Source organism: Pongo pygmaeus, chromosome 1 (assembly GCF_028885625.2).
Source record: "Pongo pygmaeus isolate AG05252 chromosome 1, NHGRI_mPonPyg2-v2.0_pri, whole genome shotgun sequence".
Classification (NCBI taxonomy): Eukaryota; Metazoa; Chordata; class Mammalia; order Primates; family Hominidae; genus Pongo; species Pongo pygmaeus.
This window is the reverse complement of record NC_072373.2, coordinates 43,575,773-43,599,399: the sequence shown is the minus strand read 5'-3', so window position 1 is coordinate 43,599,399 and position 23,627 is coordinate 43,575,773. Positions and strand designations below refer to the sequence as shown.

General features: G+C 41.9%; 2 long non-coding RNA genes across 3 annotated transcripts; one reads left to right on the top strand and one right to left on the bottom strand.

Annotated features, from left to right (window-relative positions):
- Positions 1-9,998: 9,998 nt before the first annotated feature.
- LOC134737602 (uncharacterized) lies at positions 9,999-20,157 on the bottom strand. Of its 2 annotated transcripts, none has more exons than XR_010122644.1 (2): positions 19,903-20,157; positions 9,999-13,267 (listed from the first exon to the last, which is right to left on the bottom strand). It is a non-coding gene; the product is annotated as an uncharacterized LOC134737602 (long non-coding RNA). The 2 variants fall into 2 exon arrangements; XR_010122643.1 differs by having other exon boundaries at positions 9,999-13,318; positions 19,903-20,138.
- LOC134737603 (uncharacterized) lies at positions 17,540-23,627 on the top strand. Its single transcript, XR_010122646.1, has 3 exons — positions 17,540-18,068; positions 20,162-20,350; positions 23,242-23,627. It is a non-coding gene; the product is annotated as an uncharacterized LOC134737603 (long non-coding RNA).

The window sequence follows — 23,627 nt, the reverse complement described above, 5'->3', positions numbered from 1 at the left end:
TACGTATGTGTCATTCAATAAATGTTAAATCATCAAAAGGTAGAACTAGGGTTTCCTTTTACTTGTGCAACTGCCCAGAACTATGTTCCATGCTCCTCCCACCCCTACCTCCTTACACACCCCCACACACCGGTACACATACACTCCATGTACTCAGGCCTACCCCAGATTCATTACGAACACATTTCTAGGCCTCTAGGCAGTCAACAACTTTGAGCTATAACATCAGTCTTTTTCCCTCATCCCCACCACCCATTGAGTACAGAGCTGAGGAAGGATGGGTCAGAGGAAAAAAGGATTCTTGGAACTCCTCCCTCCCCTTATGAAAATCTCATGGAGAGTAATGAGATTACCTTCCTAAATCTAATTAAAAACAACCTCTCCAAAGTTGTCAGAGGTGGGAGAAGCTGGCCTAGGAGCAGCAAGCAGCCCCCTCTCTAACACCCTGGGACAAATGGCTCTGGGATTAGCCATGCATGGTGGCGAGCACCTGTAGTCCTAGTTACAGGAGGCTGAGATGGGAGGATTGCTGGAGTCCAGGAGTTCAAGGCTACAGTGAGCTATGAATGTGCCACTGTGCTTGAGCATAAGTGAGAGAGCAAGACCTTGTCTCTGAAAAAAGAAAGAAAAAAAAAAAGAAAGGAAGGAAGGAAAAAACAAAAATGAGTGGCTCAGGGATTATTGCCCAGTAGCCAAGCTGAGGCCAGGCTGAAAAGGCTGGAAGTCTTTACTGAATAGGAGACAAACATAGGAAAAGAAATGTATAGTGACAGAAAACTAGATAAGCTAGGTGACAAGATAAAACCATATTCTTCTTCAGTTTTCAGGTATCCACAGAAGTATATGTGAATTCTTCCAAAAAGCCCAGAGAGAGATAAAATTTATTTCTCCTATGTAGCTAAGGTCACTTGAATAATTGACCCTAGGAACAACTACACCTGCATGCAGAAGTACGACCTTGTGCTAAACAGAATAATCTTTATGTTCACATAACACATACACTAGATGTGTGGCTTTTTAAAAAGAAAAATGTCTGTGAACTTTTTAATATAATATTTAAATATAATTTGGTTAATGAGGCCTCCTATGGTCAAAATTTAGTGCATCCCTCATCTGCATAGCCCTTTAACACGTACTTGTGATAGCGTGTTATAGGTCTGACGAAGCCTGAGCTTGAGATATTGACCGTCTTAGTAGTGAGTCTTTTTTTTTGAGATGGAGTTTTGCTCTTTTCACCCACGCTGGAGTGCAAAGAACTTAAACTATACCCTAGAACAAATGGTCTTAACTGATATTTACAGACTATTCTACCTAACAATTCAGAATATACATTTTTTTCATCAGCATATGGAACATTCTCCAAGATAGACCATTTAATTGGCCACAAAACAAATCTCAATAAATTTAAGGAAATCAAAATTATATCAAGTACTCTCTCAGACTACAGTGGAATAAAATTGGAAATTAACTGTAAAAGGAACCCTCAAGACTATACAAATATGTGGAAATTAAATAATCTTCTCTTGAATGATCTTTGGATCAACAATGAAATAAAAATGGAAATTAAAAAATTCTTTGAACTGAATGATAATAGTGACAGAACATGTTAAAACCTCTGGGATACAGCAAAAGTGGTGCTAAGAGGAAAGTTCATAGCATTAAATGTCTACATCAAAAAGTCTGAAAAAACACAAATAGACAACCTAAGATCACACCTCAAGGAACTAGAGAAACAAGAAGAAACCAAACCCAAACCCAGCAGAAGAAAATAAATAACAAAAGTCAGAGCAGAACTAAATGAAATTGAAACAAACAAACAAAAAACAATACAAAAGATAAATAAAAAAAGATGGTTCTTTAAAAGATAAACAAAATTGATAGACCATTAGTGAGATTAACCAAGAACAGAGAGAAGATCCAAATAAGCTCAATTAGAAATGAAACAGAAGATATTACAACTGATACCATAGAAATACAAAAGATCATTCAAGGCTACTATGAACACCCTTATGCACACAAACTAGAAGATCTAGAGGAGATGGATAAATTCCTGGGAATATACAACCCTACCAGATTAAATCAGGAAGAAATAGAAACTCTGAACAAACCAATAACAAGTAGCAAGATTGAAATGGTAATTTAAAAATTGCCAACAAAACAAAGCCCAGGATCAGATGGATTCACAGCTGAATTCTATCAGGCATTCAAAGAAGAATTGGTACTAATCTTACTGGCACTATTCCATAAGATAGAGAAAGAGGGAATCCTCCCTAAGTCATTCTATGAAGCCAGTATCACCCTAATACCAAAACAAGAAAAGGGCATAAGAAAACAAGAAAACTACAGACCAATATCCCTGATGAACATAGATGTGAAAATCCTCAACAAAATACTAGCTAACTGAATCCAACAGCATATCAAAAAGATAATACACCATGATCAAGTGGGTTTCATGCCAGGAATGCAGGGATGGTTTAACATACACAAGTCAATAAATGTAATACATCACATAAGCAGAATTAAGAGCAGAAATTATATGATCATCTCAATGGATGCAGAAAAAGCATTTGACAAAATCCAGCAACACTTTATGATGAAAGCCATCAGCAAAGTCAGCATAGAAGGGACATAACTCAAGGTAATAAAAGCCATCTATGACAAATGCACAGCTGACATTATAGTGAATGGGGAAAAGTTGAAAGCATTTCCTGTGAGAACTGGAACAAGAAAAGGATGCTTACTTTCACCACTGCTGTTCAACATTGTACTGGAAGTCCTAGCCAGAGCAATCAGACAAGAGAAAGAAATAAAGGACATCCAAATTGCAAAAGAGAAAGTCAAACTGTCACTATTCACTGATATAATGACGTGATATGATGACATAATTGTATACCTAGAAAACCTTAAAGACCCATCCAGAAAGCTCCTAGATGTGATAAATGAATTCAGTAAAGTTTCAGGATACAAAAACAATGTACACAAATCAGGAGTACTGCTATACAACATCAACAATCAAACTAATAATCAGATCAAGAACTCAACCCCTTTCACAACAGCTGCAACAAAATTAAATACTTAGGAATATACCTAACCAAGGAGGTGGAAGATCTCTACAAGGAAAACTACAAAAAACTGCTGAAAGAAATCATAGATGATACAAACAAGTGGAAACCTATCCTATGCTCACAAATGGGTAGAAACAATATTGTGAAAATGAGCATACTACCAAAAGCAATCTACAAATTCAATGCAATTCCCATCAAAATACCATCATCATTCTTCACAGAACTAAAACAAATATTAAAATTCATATGGAACCAAAAATGAGCCTGCATAGCCAAAGCAAGACTAAACAAAAAGAAGAAATCTGGAGGCATCACATTACCAGACTTCAAACTATACTACAATGTTGGTAGAAGAGCTGAGGCAGGACTAGCTTGTCTGTCATAATGTAAAAGAGTCTTGGAAGATGTCCGGGGTCCAGGGTCTAAAACCCCTCGTGGCCTTTGGAACACCAAGCTCTATGCCAAAGGGAGGAAGGCCGCCCTGAAGTGCCAAAATCTAAGCCCAGGGCATAAAACCCCTTGTGGCTTGTATGGAATCCAGGGCTCAGGGCATAAACCCCCTCGTGGCCTCTGGAATGTGCACAGACTTGTTGGTTCCTTGCTTCTTACTTGTAAACATGTCCTCCATTATCTCAAGCAGCAGAGCATATTCTACATGCATCAAAGAAAATGCTAAACCGTCACAGCTACACTTAATGCACCACTACCTTTCTACCCCCACATCCTCATGCCCTCACTTGTTTACCCCCACATCCTCACATCCTCACTACCTGCTTCTTTGTTTGGTCACTAATAAATAGTGTGGGCTTCCAGAGCTCAGGGTCTTCGCAGCCTCCAATCTAGTATTGGCCCCCTGGACCCAATTTATGCACTTTTAACCTGTCTTTTCTCATTCCTTTCACCCCACCGGACTTTGTAGCCCTGATGGCCTGGCGTTGGTCCTGATCACCCCAAAATTTCAGGCACCCAACGTGGGGCTATGAAGACCATGGTAAAGAAATGCTAGAGCATGTGGAAGCGAAGGACACATCATCAAAGGACACCCGAGGATGGCTGAAAGAAGCTTGGTGGGTAAGCTGGGTACTCTGAAGAACCAGGGTAACAATGGGACAAAATTAAAGTAAACATTCTGCTTAAACTTTCTAAGGCATTTATTGTGGAGGGGGGAGTGAAAGTTAGTACTCAGAATTTATTAACACTCTTTAGTACAGTGGAGGAGTTTTGCCCATGGTTCCTAGGACAAGGGACAATGGAGTTAGATGAATGGGAAAGAATTGATAGAGATCTAAAAAAGGTGCATGAAGAAGGAGCCAAAATTCCAGTTTCTTTTTGGTCAGTGTAGGCATTGATAAAGGCAGATCTTGAGCCATTTCAAACAAATGATGAGGCAGATTCAGATAAGGAAGAGGCAAACGAGTGTAAAAAATTAACTTCGGATTCTGAATGTGAGGAACAACAACCAGAGGAAATTAAAGAAAGGGAAACTAAAACAGATATATTTTAGTAGCCCGTTGGTTCCACCTGCTGAATTAAGTGAATGGCCACCTCCTTCCTCTCCCCCTAATGGTTGAGAAGATGAATTAGCTCAAAACTTACCGCTCTGGTAGCTGCAACATTAAAACCTGGAGGAATTGGTGATGCTATACAAAATTCTATTCAGAAGGTTAGGGCTGAAGGAGACCCAGAAGCATGGCAATTTCCCCTTACTATAATCCAGCAAGGAGGACAGAGTATAACTAATTGGGCCACCTTTCCTTTTAAGTTGTTAAAGGAATTCAAGCAAGCCATTAGTCAATATGGGCCAAATTCTCCTTTTGTACAAACTTTACTAAAAAATGTGGCTCTTGATAATAGATTAATCCCATATGACTGGGATACTTTAACAAAGTCTGTTCTCACTCCATCTCAGTACCTGCAGTTTAAAACCTGGTGGGCTGAGGAAGCTCAAACTCAGGCAAGAGAAAACACACAAACACAGCCACCTGTGCCTGTTTCCTTTGAATGGTTAATGGAGTTGGGCCCTAATTGGGGATGATTAGACAATTAAGCAGTAATGGAGGATGTTGCCATTGTTCAATTTCGCACTGTGTGTTTATGTGCATGGGAAAAAATAAATGTTATAAGAGAAATATATCCTTCTTTCTGTTCTGTCCGACAAGGACCTAAAGAACCATATACTGACTTTATTGCTCAGCTCCAAGAGGCTGTGTGTAAAGCTGTAACTGATAAAACAGCTCAGAACATGGTAATACAACTTCTTGCATACAATAATGCTAATGCAGAGTGTCAAGCTGCCATTAGACCTGTGCAGGGGAAGCCTCATTTGGCTGAATATATTAAGGCTTGTGATGGCATTGGGGGTAATTTACATAAGGCTACTCTTTTAGCTCAAGCTATGGCTGGATTAAAGGTGGGAAAAAATATGCCCCATTTCTCAGGCTCTTGTTTTAATTGTGGGCAATTTGGACACACAAAAAAGGAATGTACAAAAGGAAATCAAAAGGCAAAAACTATTACCATCAATCAACAGAAAAGTTCCGGTGTATGCCCCTGGTGTAAGAAAGGCAATCACTGGGCAAATCAGTGTCATCCTAAATTTAGCAAAGTTGGGCAACCTCTTTTGGGAAATGGGAAGAGGGGCCCACCTCAGGCTCCTCAACAAACTGAGGCATATCTGGCACAGCCAGTGCCCTTACAAAAGTACAACAATTGTATCCCACCACAGTAGGCAGTACTGCATAGATCTTTGTAGCACAGTTCCCATTTCCTTACTTCCTGGGGAGCCACCAAAGAAGGTCCTCATGGGATTTAGGAGCCCTTTACCCTCAGGAACAGTTGGTCTATTGCTTGGAAGGTCTAGTTTAAATTTAAGAAGTGTCACATACAGGAATAATTGATTCCAATTATACCTGAGAGATTCAGTTAGTTATTAGTTCTGCAATTCCATGGTCTGCTTCCCCAGGAGAAAGAATTGCTCAGTTGTTACTGTTACCTTATACAAATCTAGGAAGTAGTACAGTAAAAGGAACAGGAGGCTTTGGTAGTACTAACCCAGCAGGAAAAGCTGTATATTGGGCTACTCAAGTGTCTGACAAAAGACCTATTTGTACAGTAACCATTGAAGGAAAAGATTTTGAGGGGCTAGTACATACTGGAGCTGATGTTTCTATTATTGGTTTAAATCAATGGCCCTGGCATTGACCAAAACAAAAGGCATCCATTGATATTGTTGGAGTAGGGGCTGCCTTAGAAATTTTTCAAAGTTCTTTAATTTTGCCATGCCAGGGGCCAGATGGCCAAGAAGGGACAATTCAACCTATTATTACACCTATTCCTGTCAATCTATGGGGTAGAAACTTATTACAACAATGGGATGCTGAAATATCTATTCCTATGAATCAGTATAGTAATAACAGTAAAAAAAAAAGATGAGAAAAATGGGATATGTCCCAGGGAAGGGACTGGGAAAAAGTGAAAATGGCCAACCGGAACCTTTAGAATTAAAAGGGCAAAAAGATAGAACTGGATTAGGGTATCATTTTTAGGGGTGGCCATTGCTGAACCTCCGGCTCCCATTCCTCTTGTTTGGTTAACTGCCAAACTGGTTTGGGTGGAGCAATGGCCGCTGAAACAGGAAAAACTGGAGGCTTTAAAAGATTTGATACAGGAACAATTGCAAAAGGGACACATAGAGCCTGCTCTCTCCCCTTGGAATTCTCCTGTGTTTGTTATTAAGAAAAAATCAGGGAAATGGAGAATGTTAACAGATTTGAGGGCTGTTAATGCTGTAATTTAACCCATGGGTGCATTGCAACCAGGGCTGCCTTCTCCAACAATGATCCCAAAATACTGGCCTCTCATCGTGATAGATTTAAAAGATTGCTTCTTTACCATTCCTTTAGCTGCCCAAGATTATGAAAAATTTGCTTTTACTGTTCCTGCTATAAATAATAAAGAACCAGCGGACAGATACCATTGGAAAGTACTGCCACAAGGCATGTTAAATAGCCCGACTATTTGTCAAACTTATGTTGGAAAAGCTATTAAGCCAGTTAGAGAACAATTTGAAAAATGTTATATCATACATTACATGGATAATATTTTATGTGCAGCTGAAACTAGAGAGGAGTTAATGCTATGCTACAAACAGTTAGAAAAGGCTGTGACTGTAGCAGGGTTAATCATAGCCCCTGATAAAATCCAGACTTCTACTCCCTTTCAATATTTAGGAATGAAAGTAGAACAAAGTACTATTAAGCCTCAAAAAGTTCAAATTAGAAGAGATAATTTAAAAACTCTAAATGAATTTCAAAAATTATTGGAAGACATTAATTGGATTCATCCCACTTTAGGCATTCTTACTTATGCTATGTCTCACCTCTTTTCTACCTTACAAGGTGATTCTGATCTTAACAGCAAATGCTCCCTGTCCAAAGAGGCATTAGAAGGACTTCAATTAATTGAAGAAAAAATTCAACAGGCACAAGTGACTCGAATTAACCCTATGCAGCCATTACAGTTTTTAGTTTTTCCTACTAAACATTCACCAACAGGTGTTATTGTTCAACAGGATGATTTGGTTGAGTGGCTTTTTCTACCTCACAATACAACTAAAATGCTCACTCTGTACTTCAATCAAACTGCTGTACTAGTAGGACAAGCAAGGCTGCGCACAACAAAGTTAATGGGATATAATCCAAATCAAATTATAGTTCCATTAGACAAACAACAAATTCAGCAGGCTTATATTAATTCCCAGGAATGGCAAATTAATGTGGCAGGTTTTACTGGTGTTCTTGATAATCATTATCCTAAATCCAAAATATTCCAATTTCTTAAATTAACATCATGGATATTGCCTTCCATTACTCAAAAAACCCCTATTGAAGGGGCCATTACTGTTTTTACTGATGGATCTAGTAATGGAAAGGCCTCATTTGTGGGACCTCAACAACAAGTTTTTCAAACTGACTTTGCTTCTGCTCAAAGGGCTGAACTTATGGCTGTGATAACAGTGTTAAAAACTTTTCATCAGCCAGTAAACATTGTTTCTGATTCAGCCTATGTAGTTCAAGCCACACAAAATATTGAATGTGCCTTAATTCAAAATGTGACTAATGACCAACTTAAAGTTTTATTTCATTCTTTACAGCAAGCAGTACAACAAAGGCATTTGCCTTTCTATAGCACTCATATGAGAGCACATACTAACTTCCCTGGCCCTTTAACTAAATTTAATCAAAGGGTGGATAATTATATGGGGAAGAGGATTTGCTTGTGTCTCTCCAGGTAACAATCAGGCACCTGTGTGGGTGCCCACCAAACATCTGAAGATCTATCATGAGCCACACCAGGAAGGGAGGACTCTGGGAAGAGCCAGAGCTCCTGATATGAGTGATGGCACAAATGAACATCTCAGAGACAAAGGAGAGGACCAATGGAGGTATACACTAATGATAGTTTTTGGATGCCTGGTTCTACTGATGATAGAGGCCCATCTCACCCCCAAGAGGAAGGAACAACTATGAATGTCTCATTGGGATTTGAGCATTTACCTATTTGCTTAGGAAAAGCCAATGGGTGTTCACCTACCAGTCATCAATCTTGGCTGGCAATAGTGCCTGAACATAACATCTCCATAGCACAGTTACATATGCTTTCTGGTCTTAGTATTTATCACCGTGATTATGCTTCTGTAACTGAAGTTTACCACCCTCAAAAACCTATCTGTAAAGTGGATTGGACATGGTAGGAAAAAAGGAAGGCATTTGCTTGGGAAGATTGTATCACATGGAAAGCAGAGGTGTTGCATAATGATTCATATGGAGTCATTATTGATTGGTCCCCTAAAGGGGCATTTATGAGGCTCACCTCTCAATCTGTAAGTAATGGTCACCCTGCCTCTAAACAAAATAATCAGATGGTGGACACTATAAGAAGTACAGCAAGAGATCCTATTATTTGGGCATATGGTGGTATAGTGGTACCTCAGCCCCAAATGATATGGCCTGTTGTAGGAGCAAAATGTAAGGAATTATGGAAAATATTAATGACACTAAAAAAAGATAAAGATTTGGAAAGGGAAATATACTAAGCTGACCCAATATAATCCTAATTACATGTTAGAATTGGCTCACAATGATTCAGTTTGGATACAGAGTTGTGTCCATCCACCTTTCCTGTTTGTAGTGGGTGATTTAAAACTTGATCTCCCTAATCATCATGTGACTTGTCAATAATGTAGATTGTCTTCTTGTGTGAATTCTTCCTTATATAACACTGATCATTTTATTTTAGTGGTAAGAGCCCAAGAAGGAGTATGGATACCTGTGAAGATTTCCCACCCCTGGGAAGCCTCTGCTTCTGTGCATATTATTACTGAAATTCTTCAAAAGATTTTGAGGTGCTCATGGCATTTCATTGCTACTTTAATTTTCATTACTATGGGATTGATTGCTGTCACAGCTACTGCTGCAGTAGCTGGAGTTGCTTTGCATTCCACAGTACAAACAGCAGACTATGTAAATAATTGGCAGAAAAATTCTACTCTGCTGTGGAATTACCAAAATAATATAGACCAGAAACTAGCTGATCAAATTAATGATCTCCAACAAACTGTAATGTGGCTAGGAGATCTTGTAGTTAGTTTAGAATATAGAATGCAGTTACAAGGTGATTGGAATACCTCCGATTTTCGCATTACTCCTCATCTGTGTAATGAAACAGAGCATGAGTGGGAAAAAGTTAAGAGACATTTAAAAGGTCATACTAGAAATTTATCTTTGGATATTGCAAAACTAAAGGAACAAATATTTCAAGCCTCTCAGGTACATCTGACACTAATGCCAGGAACTGAAGTGCTTGAAGGAGCTACAGACGGATTAGCACCTATTAACCTGCTAAAATGGATCAAGACACTTGGAGGCTCTGTGATTTCAATGATTGTGCTTTTAATCTGTGTTATTTGTCTTTATATAGTCTGTAGATGTGGAAGCCACCTCTGGAGAGAAAGCCGCCACTGAGAACAAGCAATGATATCTGTGGCGGTTTTGCAAAAAAGAAAAGGGAGACAAGCGCCCAGCTATAGTTACCAATAAAGCATGGTACTGGTATTAAAATAGGCATGTGTTCTGTTCCAATGGAACAGAATAGAGAACCCAGAAACAAAGCCAAATATTTACAGCCAACTGATCTCTGACAAAGCAAATGAAAACATAAAGTGGGGAAAGGACACCCTATTCCACAAATAGTGCAGGGATAATTGGCAAGCCACATGTAGAAAAATAAAGCTGGATCCTCGTCTCTCACTTTATACAAAAATCAACTCAAAATGGGTCAAAGTCTTGACTCTAAGACCTGAAACCATAACAATTCTAGAAAATAACATTGGAAAAACTCTTCTAGATGTTGGTTTAGGCAAAAAGTTCATGACCAAGAACCCAGAAGCAAATGCAATAAAAATGAAGATAAATAGATGGGACCTAATTAAACTAAAAAGCTTCTGCATAGCAAAAGAAATAATCAGCAGAGCAAACAGACAACCCACAGAGTGGGAGAAAATATTTGCAAACTATGTATCTGACAATGGACTAATATCCAGAATCTACAAGGAATTCAAACAAATTAGCAAGAAAAAACACTTGTATTGTGCTTGTTCTGTAAATCAGCAAGAAAAAAATCACATAATTTCATTAAAAAGTGGGTAAAGGACATGAATAGACAATTCATAAGAAGATATACAAATGGCCAACAAACATATGAAAAAATGCTCAACATCACTAATTATTAGGGCAATGCAAATCTAAACCACAAGGAGATACCATTTTACTTTTGCAAGAATGGCCATAATTTAAAAAAACAGACGTTGACATGGATGTGGTGAAAAGGGATCACTTTTATATGGCTGGTAGGAATGTAAACTCGTTCAACCACTATGGAAATCAGTATGGAGATTACTTAAAGAATGAAAAGTAGATCTACCATTTTATCCAGCAATCCCACTCCTGGGTATCTACCCAGAGGAAAATAAGTCATTATATGAAAAAGGCATTTGCACACGCATGTTTATAGTAGCACAATTCGCAATTGCAAAAATATGGAACCAGTCTAAATGCCCATCAAGCAATGAGTGGATAAAGAAAATGTTACATATATATGTACATATACACACACACACACACCATGGAATACTACTTAGGCATAAAAAGGAACAAAATAATGGCATTAGCAGCAACCTGGATGGAGTTGGAGACCATTATTCTTTTTTTTTTTTTTTGAGACAGAGTCTCCCTCTGTAACCCAGGCTGGAGTGCAGTGGTGCCATCTCAGCTCACTGCAACCTCTGCCTCCCAGGTTCAAGCGATTCTCCTGCCTCATTCTCCCAAGTGGCTGGGACTACAGGCACACACCACCACACCTAGCTAACTTTTGTATTTTCAGCAGAGATTTTCACAATGTTGCCCAGGCTGGCCTTGAACTCCTGACCTCAAGTGATCCGCCTGCCTTGGCCTCCCAAAGTGCTGGGTTTATAGGTGTGAGCCACCATGCCCAGCCACATAGTGATGTTTTGATACCTATAATGTATAGTGATCAAATCAGGGATATTAGCATACCGATAATCTCAAACATTTGTCATTTCTTTGTGTTGGGAACATTCAATAGCCTCCTTTTAGTTACTTGAAACTATATAATGCATTATTGTTAACTATAGTCTTCCTACAGTGCTATAGAACAGTGATCTCCAACCTTGTTGGCACCAGGGACCAGTCTGGTGGAAGACAAAAATGGGTGGGGGATGGGGAATGGTTTCGGGATGAAACTGTTTCACCTTAGATCATCAGTTAGATTCTTACAAGCAGCATGCAACCTAGATCCCTTGCATGCACAGTTCACTATAGGTTTGCACTCCTATGAGAATCTCATGACCCCACTGATCTGAAGGGGCTGCTCGCTCACCTGCTGCTCACCTCCTGCTGTGTGGTCTGGTTCCTAACAGGCCACATACCAGTACCAGTCTGTGGCCCAGGGGTTGGGGATCCTTGGTATCGAATACTAGTACTTTCTCCTCTTATCTAGCCATAATTTTGCTTTCCAAAAGTTTTTATTTTATTTTATTTTTTATTGATATAAGATATTTTACATATTTTTGGTGCACTTTTACAAATTTTTTTACTTTGCAGTTGCAAGATTTAATAGAGTGAAAACAGAGCTCCCATACAAAGGGAGGGGACCCAAAGGGGGTTTCTCACTCCCGGCTTGAATACCTGGAGTTTATATCCCAATCATTTTCCCTCCCCCTGTGCTCTCAGATGATAGATGATTTGACTATTTCTTTACCTCCTACTTTTAGTCTAATTTGTATTTTAGTGAGCCCTCTTTACTACCTGATTGGTCGGGTGTGAGCTGAGTTACAAGCCCGGTGCTTAAAGGTGGGTGCGATCACCTTCTCCAGCTAGGCTTAGGAATTCTTAGTCAGCCTAGGGAAGTCCAGCTAGTCCTGTCTCTCAGTCCCCCTCTCAACAGGAAAACCCAAGTACTGTTGGGGAGGTTGGCTGATGACTGCTCTGCTTCCTGCTGAATTCGGGTGTAGTAGGGGTTGTGCAGTTGAGAGTTCCTCAGGAGGGGTGCCTTTGATGTCATCAACATCAGAGCATGGGCTAGCAGGCTGGTCCAGGGGCCTGCAGTAGATCTTAGTCATGGACTGTATCTGGGGCTCCATTTGAAGAATGATTTGTAGTTTTACAACCTTGATTCTGGAAAAGAAAAATTTAACAAGGAGGTTAAAGATACACGGATTGAAATGTATGGCCTGAAATGTAGGGACATATGGGTGTGGGTGGTGAAAGTGGGGTTTCCTTTAGAAAAACTCCTATACAACGGGGCATCAATATTTCCAGGAAGCTGCATTCTCCATAGAAGCTCTTGGTAAGGGGAACTACTGGTAGTACAGTGGCATAGAGGAGGTGCAGTGAGTGTGAAAGGGGGTAAGAGGACAGTAAGAAGAAAAACATGACAAGGGAGGGTCATGGGGATCTATGATTCTAGTTACTTTCCTCACGGTTGTTGCTTGAAGAGCAGGCGCAGATCCTCTAGAGGTTCACAGGAATAGCTAGCATTGTCTCCTGGATTTTCAGGTTCCTTTGGCAGTATCCAGGGTTTGACTCAAGTGTGATGTATCCAAGACTCCATTCCAACTACTTTAACTGCAGTTGGGGTAGATAAAATGACTGGGTAGTGTCCATCCCAGGATGTGTCTAGGGATGGGGAATTAGAAGGAAGGGACTTACTAATACCATGTCACTGGGGTGGAATAATTCATTTCCCTCCTCTCGGGGACAGGTTCCCTGTAGTGTTTTAAGAACTTGTTGATATTTGGCTAAGGAGGTGATGTCTGCAACTAAGTTGGCAGTCTCTCGGTAAAGCACAATGTCATTGGTTAGGAAGGGCTGTCCATACAGCATCTCGTATGGGCTAAGCCCTGCTTTCTGGGGAAAGTTTCAGATTCTTAGTAAGGCTACAGGCAACAGAGCAGGCCATGCAAGGTGGGTTTCTTGGGTTAGCATTTTTAGATGTCATTTGAGTGTTTCATTCATTTTCTCAACTTTTCCTGAGGATCGTGGCCTCCAGTCATAGTGTAAATAATATTGTAAGCCTAACGCCTGGGATACTCCCTGGGTTACTGTGGCCTTGAAAGCAGGGCCATTGTCACTCTGTAAGCCTCAGGGAAGTCCAAATCTGGGAATTATTTCATGAACTAGTGCCTTTATTACCTCTTGGGCCTTTTCTGTTCTACAAGGAAAAGCTTCCACCCAACCAGTGAAAGTATCTACCCAGACTAGTAGATACTGAAATCCCTGAGATTTGGGCATGTGGGTAAAATCTAGTTGCCAGTCTTCTCTTGGGTAATGGCCTGCTATTTGTTCTCCTGAAGGAGCTTGGTGATAAGGCAGGGAATTATTTCTTTGGCACACTTCACAGGCCCTGACTATCTGCTTGATAGTTTTGAAAAGGCGTGGTCCAGTATATAATTATTTGGCCATCTGATGGGTGCTATCAATGCCTAAGTGAAAGGTCTCATGAAGCATTTTAAGTAATTTCCATTGGTTAGCTGCAGGCAAAAGTATTTTTCCTTCTTTGGTGGCTAGGCATCCTGAGGGGAGGAAACTATGTTCTCATGAGGTTCCCCATTCTATTTCTTCTGCTGAGTACTGGGGCTTGGTTTCCTGGAGGGGATTACCCCATACTAGGGGTCCTTCTATAAGCATTTCTAATGGAGAGTTCCACCTTGTGGCTCTTTTGGCTTCAATATCCACTTGGCAGTTCCCTTCTATTTCCCTTTCCTTTCCTTTCCGATGACCCCGGCAGTGTAAGACTGCCACCTCTTTAGGTTTCTGTACAGCCAATAATAATCTCCTAATGGCTTCCTGATGTTTGATAGGTGTTCCCTCAGAAGTTAGGAATTCCCTTTGTCTCCATATTGCTGCATGGGCATGGAGGACTAGGTAAGCATACTTAGACTCTCTCTATATATTTACCCTTTTTCCTTCTCCTAATTCTAGTGTATAATGGCCACTGCTTTTGCTAGGATGTCTCTCCCTAACAAAGGAGTGGGGCTTTCAGGCAAAATTAGAAAGGCATAAGAAAAAAGTAAAATTCCCCAGTCATGACTTAGTGCTTTGGAGAAGTATTTAGTGACTGCCTGTTCTAGGACCCCTCAGATAGTGACAGATCTGGAGGACAGTTGTCTGGGACAGGAGAGTAAGACTGAGAAGGCTGCACCAGTGTCCAAGAGACAGTTAACCCGCTGGCCCTCAATGGTCAAGCATACCCAGGGCTCTGTGATGGTGATAGCATGGGCTGGCTCTTACCCTGGGCACCCTCGGTCCTGCTGCTGGATCACTGGTTAGTGGCTTCTGACTCAGAGGACCTTGGTCCCCTGGAGCAGTGGGTCTTCCAGTGATTCCCTTGACATAAGGGGCATGGATGAAGGGGAAGCTTATTTCTATTCAGACAATCTCTTTAAAAGTGTCCTTGTAGACCGCACTGGAAGCAAGCCCTACTAGGCATTCAATTTGCCCAGACTTTCCCTTTTTCAGAACCTCCAAAGTCTGCTTGCCTGAGGGCCCTGGCTAAAGTGGTGGCCTTTTTTTTTTTTTTAATCCCATTTGTCCCATTCCACCTGTTCCTCCTGATCTCTATTATAAAAAACCAAGTTTGCCAAGTTCAATAGGGTTTTCAAGTTTTGCTCCAGGCCTAAGGTGGACTTTTGAAGTTTTTTCTAATGTCTGCAACTGACTGAGTGATAAACTTATCTTTTAAGATTAGTTGGTCTTCAATAGAGTCAGGTGACAGAGGGTATGATTCCTCAATGCCTCCCTTAGTCTCTCCAGAAAGGTGGTAGGATTTTCTTCCTTTCCCAGTGTTATAGTGGACATCATTGAATAATTTATATAGGCTTCTTCCTAGTTTTCCTTAGTCCTTCTAGCATGCAAGTTGGCAAATGTCTGCAGCACTAATCTCCATGTTCTAATTCTGCATCCCAATGAGGGTCTACACTGGGAACTGCCTGCTGGCCTGTAGGGAATTGTTCTCTTTCTTCTGTTTTCATCCTATTATTGACCTGACTGAGATACCAGAGATTGCCAAACTCTGGGGCTGCAGTTATGGTGGCACTTCTCTCATTTGGGGTTAGTGTCTGATCTAGCAGTAACATTATATATATATCTCTCCATGTCAGATCAAAGGATTGTCTTAACCCTTGTAAAATATCAATATAGCCATCAGGGTTATCTGAGAATTTACCTAAGTCTATTTTAATTTGCTTCAAGTCTGAGAGGGAAAAAGGTACATACACTCTGACTGGGCCAAATTCTCCAGAATACATCTTAGGGGCATTTTTCCTTGTAGGGAACGTTTCCCATCTGAAAAAAGAACATAGAGATGCCAACACCCCTAGTCATTTTCCAATGAACATTAGTCTTAGAGCATCCTCTAAGGGCCTAATGCTTATTCCTTTCCAGGGTGCATAACCACCCAGGGACCTCTGCTTATCAGATTAGTTATGCTCACTGATGTAGCAGTCCTACACCTGTTTTCCTGCCTTTCTTGACCACAAAGAAAGGGGTCTGGGCTGCTGGATTCTAGTGGCCATTTACCAGCATGCCCAACATTGCCTTTATGCTCAGGGGTGAGTTCTAGAGCTGGGCTGGACTCCTATTTCATAACAACCCAGCTGCCCCATCAAGAGGCATTCCCATAAACAACAGTTCTTATGCAGATTTGTTTCAGAGCAGTATAGGTAACCTTTTGAGTCAGGATTGAGATAGAGTTTTTTGATTCTGTGAGTGCTTTAAGGCTTGGCTGAGTTCAAACAGCTTGCATGTTTGAGTAGACCAATTATTAGGCAATTTTCCTAACTCTGCTTCTACAAGAGTTTCCCTATCAATTACTGAATATCCATTGTGTGTGTGCGTTTTTTTTTCAATCACCCAGGAGGAACCATGTATCCTCCTGTCCTGAAGAGAGTTCCTCCTAGGTCTGGTTGGACCTTTGTATGGTAATTAAGATTTAAATCGCCATTAGGAGATCTGCTGGGTTAAGGAAATTTTCAGTGGTTAACGTTAAGTCATCTTTTTCTAACAGAATAGCCACATACTTTAAGATTTTTGAGTTAGTAAGCTACCTTTCTGCTTTTTTTACTTAGGATAGTTCTGAACTGGTGAGGTGTGCTCACAGTGAGGTTTCCTCTAAAAGTATTTTTCTGCTTTCTTCTGTTAGCAAAGCAGTAGTGGCTACCAATTGAATGCATTTGGGCCATCCGCGGGTTACTGGGTTAAAGGATTTTTGATAGGAAGGCTACAGGTTGTCAATGGTCTCAGTGTTTTCGGGCTACGCCCTTGTTTACACTGACAAGTTGGTATTGGAGTGTTACAGGGTCCTGGAGAAGACCTTCAATTATCAATTATATGTTTTAAATTTACCCTGGCTTTTAAAGGAATAGGGTACACTGTTTTTTCTTTAACTACTTGTGTATCTCTTTCTCTTTCTCTGACTTTCTGTCTCTCTCTTTCTCTCTCTGACTCCCTCTTTATCTCTGTCTCTCTGTCTCTCTCTCTCTCCTCTCTTTGACTCCCTCTTTGTCTCTCTGTCTCTTCCTCTCTTTCTTTCTTTTTTATAGATGGATTTTGGGAACACAGCAGAAGAACGTTCACTCGTTGCCCTCATTTGCCACTATAGGAACATGTGCCTCCCTTTTATTTACTCAATTTGCTTTCATCCTGATCTGTTGTCACAGACCCAGTTCCAGTTGTTAAAGTACTGGGTCATCAGTTCTAAGGCCCTGGACAAGGAGCCAAGGCCTGGAGGTTGTATTGCAGGGTGAGTAAGCTGGGTAGAAATGGGGGAGGAGAGCATCTTACACAATGGGAAAGCAATCCTCCTAGCTGTCAGGCCTCTGAGCCCAAGCTAAGCCATCATATCCCCTGTGACCTGCATGTATACATCCAGATGGCCTGAAGCAACTGAAAATCCACAAAACAAGTGAAAATAGCTTTAACTGATGACATTCCACCATTGTGATTTGTTCCTGCCCTAACTGAAAAGATATATTCTCCCCCACCCTTAAGAAGGTACTTTGTAATATTCTTCCCCTGCCCTTAAGAAGGTACTTTGTAATATTCTCCCCCCACCCTTAAGAAGGTACTTTGTACACCTATCCCAAATCTATAAGAACTAATGATAATCCTACCACCCTTTACTGCCTCCTTTTTTGGACTCAGCCCACCTGCACCCAGGTGAAATAAACAGCCTTGTGGCTCACACAAAGCCTGTTTGGTGGTCTCTTCACACAGACATGTGAGACATTTGGTGCTGAAGACCGGGTCAGCAGGATTCCTTTGGGAGACCAGTCCCCTGTCCTCACCCTCACTCCATGAAGAGATCCACCTATGACCTCGGGTCCTCAGACCAACCAGCCCAAGGAACATCTCACCAATTTTAAATCTGGTAAGCGGCCTCTTTTTACTCTCTTCTCCAACCTCTGTCACTGTCCCTCAACCTCTTTCTCCTTTCAATCTTGGTGCCACCCTTCAGTCTCTCCCTTCTCTTAATTTCAATTCCTTTCATTTTCTGGTGGAGACAAAGGAGACACATTTTATCTGTGGACCCAAAACTCCGGCGCTGGTCATGGACTCGGGAAGGCAGCCTTCCCTTGTTTAATCATTGCAGGGATGCCTGCCTGATTATTCACCCACATTCCATTGGTGTCTGACCTCCGTGGGGACATCTGCCTTGGTCATTCACCCACATTCCCTTGGTGGCAAGTCAATTATGGGGATGCCTGCTTTGGCTGCTCACCCACATTGCAGCCCAGTGCTGCTCACCCCACCCCTTCTCTCCATGTCTACACCCCTTTTCCACTTTCCTGGGGGGCAAACACCTCCCACCCCTTTTCCACTTTCCTGGGGGGCAAGCACCTCCCACCCCTTTTCCACTTTCTTGGGGGGCAAGCACCCCCCACCCCTTCTCTCCATGTCCCCACCCCTTCTCCACTTTCCTGGGGGGCAAACACCCCCCACCCCTTCTCTGCTTGTCTCTACCCTTCTCTTTAAACTTGCCTCCTTCACTATGGGCAAACTTCCACCCTCCATTCCTCCTTCTTCTCCCTTAGTCTGTATTCTCAAAAACTTAAAACCTCTTCAACTCACACCTGATCCAAAACCTAAATGCCTTATTTTCTTCTGCAACACCGCTTGGCCCCAATACAAACTCGACAATGGTTCTAAATGGCCAGAAAATGGCACTTTTGATTTTCCCATTCTATGAGACCTAGATAATTTTTGTCAAAAAATGGGCAAATGGTCTGAGGTGCCTGATGTCCAGGCCTTCTAATACACATTGGTCCCTCCCTAGTCTCTTCTCCCAATGTGACTCATCCCAAATCTTTCTTCTTTCTCTCCTGTCTGTTCCTTCAGTCTCCACCCTAAGCTCTGAGTCCTTTGAATCCTTCTTTCCTATGGACTCACCTGACCTCTCCCCTTCTCCCCAGGCTGTTCCTCCCAGGTCAAGCCAGGTCCCAATTCCTCTTCAGCCTCTGCTCCCCCACCCTATAATCCTTCTATCACCTCCCTTCCTCACACCCAGTCTGGCTTACAGTTTCATTCCATGACTAGCTCTCCCCTACCTGCCCAACAATTTCCTCTTAGAGAGGTGGCTGGAACTGAAGGCATAGTCAGGGTACATGTGCCTTTTTCTCTATCAGACCTTTCCCAAATCAGCCAGCATTTAGGCTCTTTCTCATCAGACCCCACTAAATATATACAGGAATTCTGATGTCTAACTCTGTCCTACAATTTAACCTAGAGTAACTTAAATGTCATCCCAACTTCTACCCTCTCTCCAGATAAATGGGAAAGAGTTTTTTCTGTAGCCCAATCTCACACTGACAACCACTGGCTCCAAGAGCCAGACCTCCAGGAAGGCATTAGAGCAGTTCCCTGAGAGGATCCCCAATGTAACTATCAGGCAGATTCCCCAGGTATAGCTAGGTGAGATTACCTGATTTCCTGCCTAGTTGAAGGGCTTAAAAAGGCAGCTTACAAAGCTGTTAATTATGACAAGCTTAAAGAAACTACCCAAGGTAGAGATGAAAACCCAACCCAGTTCATGGCCCACTTAGCAGCAACCCTTAGACACTTTACCGCCCTAGACCCAGAGGGGCCAGAAGGTCGCCATATTCTTAATATGCATTTTATTACCCAATTTGCTCCCAACATTAGAAAAAGCTTCAAAAATTAGATTCTGGCCAGCAAACCCCACAACAGGACTTAATTAACCTCACCTTCAAGGTGTACAATAATAGAGTAGAGGCAGCCAAGTAGCAATGTATTTCTGAGTTGCAATTCCTTTCCTCCACTGTGAGAGAAACCCCAGCCACATCTCCAGCACACAACAACTCCAAACGCCTTAACCGCAGCTGCCAGGGTTTTCTCCAGAATCTCCTCCCCCAGGAGCTTGCTACAAGTGCAAGAAATCTGGCCACTGGGCAAAGGAATGCCTGCAGGCTGGGATTACTGCTAAACCATGTCCCATTTGTACAGGACCCCACTGGAAATCAGACAGTCCAGCTCGCCTGGTAGCCACTCCCAGAGCCCCTGGAACACTGGCCCAAGGCTCTCTGACTCCTTTGCAGATCTTCCTGGCTTAGCAGCTGAAGACTGACACTGCCTGATTGCCTCAGAAACCTCCTGGACCATCATGGATGCTTTGGGTAACTCTCACAGTGGAGGGTAAGTCCGTCCCCTTCTTAATCAATACAGAGGCTACCAACTCCATATTACCTTCTTTTCAAGGGCCTGTTTCCCTTGCCTCCATAACTGTTGTGGGTATTGATGGCCAGGCTTCTAAATCTCTTAAAACTCCCCAACTCTGGTGCCAACTTGGGCAGCATTCTTTAATGCACTCCTTTTTAGTTATCCCCACCTGCCCAGCTCCCTTATTAGGTGGAGACATTTTAACTAAATTATCTGCTGCCCTGACTATTCCTGGGCTATAACCACACCTCATTGCTGCCTTTTGCCCCAGTTCAAAGCCTTCTTCACATCCTCTCCTTGTATCTCCCCACCTTAATCCACAAGTATAGGATACCTCTACTCCCTCCTTGGTGATGGATGATGCACCCCTTACCATCCCATTAAAACCTAATCACCCTTACCCCACTCAATGCCAATATCCCATCTCACAGCATGCTTTAAAAGGATTAAAGCACTTGCCTGTTACACCATGGCCTTTTAAAGCCAATAAACTCTCCTTACAATTCCCTCATTTTACCTGTCCAAAAACCAGACAAGACTTATAGGTTAGTTCGGGATCTGCACTTTATCAACCAAATTGTCTTGCCTATCCACTCTGTGGTGCCAAAACCATATACTCTCCTATCCTCAATACCTCCCTCCACAACCCCTCCATAACCCATTATTCTGTTCTGGATCTCAAACATGCTTTCTTTATTATTCCATTGCACATTTCATCCCAGCCTCTCTTTGCTTTCACTTGGACTGACCCTGACACCCATCAGCCTCAGCAACTTACCTGGGCTGTACTACCACAAGGCTTCATGGACAGCCCCCATTACTTCAGTCAAACCCAAATTTCTTCCTCATCTGTTACCTATTTTGGCATAATTCCTCCTGAAAACACATGTGCTCTCCCTGTTGATTGTGCCTGGCTAATCTCCCAAGCCCCAACCCCTTCTACAAAACAACTCTTTTCCTTCCTAGGCATGGTTAGGTACTTCTGCCTCTGGATACGTAGTTTTATCATCCTGACTAAACCATTATGTAAACTCACAAAAGCAAACCTAGCTGACCCCATAGATCCTAAATCCTTTCACCGCTCCTCTTTCTGTTCCTTAAAAGCAGCCCTAGAAACTGCCCCCATGCTGGCTCTCCCTAACTCATCCCAACCCTTTTCATTACACACAGCAAAAGTACAGGGCTGTGTGGTCAAAATTCTTACACAAGAGCCAGGACCGTGCCCTGTAGCCTTTCTGTTCAAACACCTTGACCTTACTGTTTTAGGCTGGCTCCCACCCCCATGACTGTATCTCTCTGATCCACCTGACATTCACTCCATTTCCCTGTATTTCCTTCTTTCATGTTCCTCACCCTGATCACACTTGGTTTATTGATGGCAGCTCCACCAGGCCTAATCTCCACTCACCAGCAAAGGCAGGCTATACTATAGTATCTTCCACATCTATCATTGAGCCTACCACTCTGCACCCCTCCACTACCTCTCAGCAAGCTGAACTCATTGCCTTAACTCGAGCCCTCACTCTTGCAAAGGAATTATGTGTCAATATTTATAGTGACTCTAAATATGCCTTCCATATCCTGCACCACCATGCTGTTATATGGGCTGAAAGAGGTTTCCTCACTATGCAAGGGTCCTCCATCATTAATGCCTCTTTAATAAACACTCTTCTCAAGGCCACTTTACTTCCAAAGGAAGCTGGAGTCATACATTGCAAGGGCCACCAAAAGGCATCAGATCCTATTGCTCAGGGCAACGCTTATGCTGATAAGGTAGCTAAAGAAGCAGCCAGCATTCCAACTTCCATCCCTCATGGCCAGTTTTTCTCCTTCTAATTGGTCACTCCTATTTACTCTCCTACTGAAATTTCCACTTATCAATCTCTTCCCACACAAGGCAAATGGTTCTTGGACCAAGGAAAATATCTCCTTCCACCCTCACAGGCCCATTCTATTCTGTCATCATTTCATAACCTCTTCCATGTATGTTACAAGCTGTTAGCTCACCTCTTAAAACCTCTCATTTCCTTTCCATCTGAATATCTATCCCCAATCCTCCACTCTTGACTCCCTCTTGGAGTGGATAGATGATCTTTGCTGACAGGACACATTCCAACACTTTCACCCTAATGAAGTCCTATTCTTTACTTTTATACTCACTCTTATTCTCATTCTCATTCTTATGCCACACTCTACCTCTCCCCAGCTATCTCCACCACACTATCAGTCTCACTCACTCTCTTCTAGCCATTTCTAATCCTTCTTTAACAAACAATTGCTGGCTTTGCATTTCTCTTTCCTCCAAAATCACTGAGGCCTCAATTTACTCACTGCTGAAAAAGGAGGACTGTGTATATTTTTAAATGAAGAACGTTGTTTTTAGCTAAATCAATCTGGCCTGGCATATGACAACATAAACAAACTCAAGGATAGAAAAACTCACCAAAAAAAACCCCCAAAACTCACCAACCAAGCAAATAATTATGCTGAACACCCTTGGGCACTCTCTTATTGGATGTCCTGGGTCCTCCCAATTCTTAGTCCTTTAATACCTGTTTTTCTTCTTCTCTCATTCAGACCTTGTGTCTTTCGTTTAGTTTCTCAATTCATACAAAACTGCATTCAGGCCATCACCAATAGTTCTATATGACAAATGCTTCTTCTAACAACCCCACAGTATCACTCCTTACCCCAAAATCTTTCTTCAGTTTAGTCTCTCCTACTCTAGGTTCCCACACTGCCCCTAATCCCGCTTGAAGCAGCCCTGAGAAACATTGCCCATTATCTCTGCATACCACCCCCCAAAATTTTCGCTGCCCCAACACTTCACCACTATTTTGTTTTGTTTTTCTTATTAATATATGAAGACAGGAATGTCAGGCCTCTGAGCCCAAGATAAGCCATCATATCCCCTGTGACCTGCATGTATACATCCAGATGGCCTGAAGCAACTGAAGATCCACAAAAGAAGTGAAAATAGCCTTAACTGATGACATTCCACCATTTTGATTTGTTCCTGCCCTACCCTAACTGAAAAGATATATTCTCCCCTGCCCTTAAGAAGGTACTTTGTAATATTCTTCCCCACCCTTAAGAAGGTACTTTGTAATATTCTCCCCCCCGCCCTTAAGAAGGTACTTTGTACACCTATCCCAAACCTATAAGAACTAATGATAATCCCACCACCCTTTACTGACTCCTTTTTTGGACTCAGTCCACCTGCACCCAGGTGAAATAAACAGCCTTGTTGCTC